The following is an 831-nucleotide window of genomic DNA, read 5'->3' on the forward strand; positions in this document are numbered from 1 at the left end:
AGAAAATTTCCTAAAGAGAGTCTTCAGGATTCCTCTACATAAGCCATTCGAAGAAGCTTATTACAGCCACAGATTGTGGATGTTCTTCGGAGGAAATAGAGAGAAAGAAGAAGACATTAGGAGAATGTTCTGTGAAGCTATAGAAAAGATGAGGAAAAGGATTACATTAAAACAAGAAGAGTGATCCTGGGCAATTTGCAATACCATGCACAGTGCAGGGTATTGAATTCCCACGTACCTTGTGCGAAATAGGAGCATCAGTCAGCATCCTACCTAGAGTTATGACAGACCATCTGGGTCTGCAGGTGGAGCCTTCGCAGGAATTGTTCACTTTTGTGGATTGTTCCCAGAAGAACTCAGGAGGAATTGTGAGAGACCTAGGGGTGCAGATTGGTAATGCCCTAGTTCCAGTTGATTTCCATGTCTTGGTAGACATAGCGTCCGTTGAGGAGAGTTGTATCCCACTGTTTCGGAGGTTGCCGAACGATCGTCCCTTTATCAACCCTCTTGCTCCGTTTCCTGAGGACATTATTGCGATTAGGGATCTGCTCAAGAATGGTCCTTTTTTCTGGACTTCTTTTACGCCGAAGAAAGTTCGAAAGGCGTTGAGGTTTGTGCATCCTGGTCCTGCTTTGGGCGGAGAAAAAAGGAGTAATTCCGAGCCTGAAGACCAAGGTCCCAACGCCGGTCCCAACGCCGCTCCCACTATTGTGTCGGGGAAAGATATTGATTTCGGCGACCTGGTGTTTTCGGTGGACGATTGCATGCTTCCAGGATGGGATCCGAACCTTGCTTTCGGCGATGGGAGCGGTACGAGTGAGGTACCTATTC

Source organism: Brassica oleracea, chromosome C9 (assembly GCF_000695525.1).
Source record: "Brassica oleracea var. oleracea cultivar TO1000 chromosome C9, BOL, whole genome shotgun sequence".
Classification (NCBI taxonomy): domain Eukaryota; kingdom Viridiplantae; phylum Streptophyta; class Magnoliopsida; order Brassicales; family Brassicaceae; genus Brassica; species Brassica oleracea.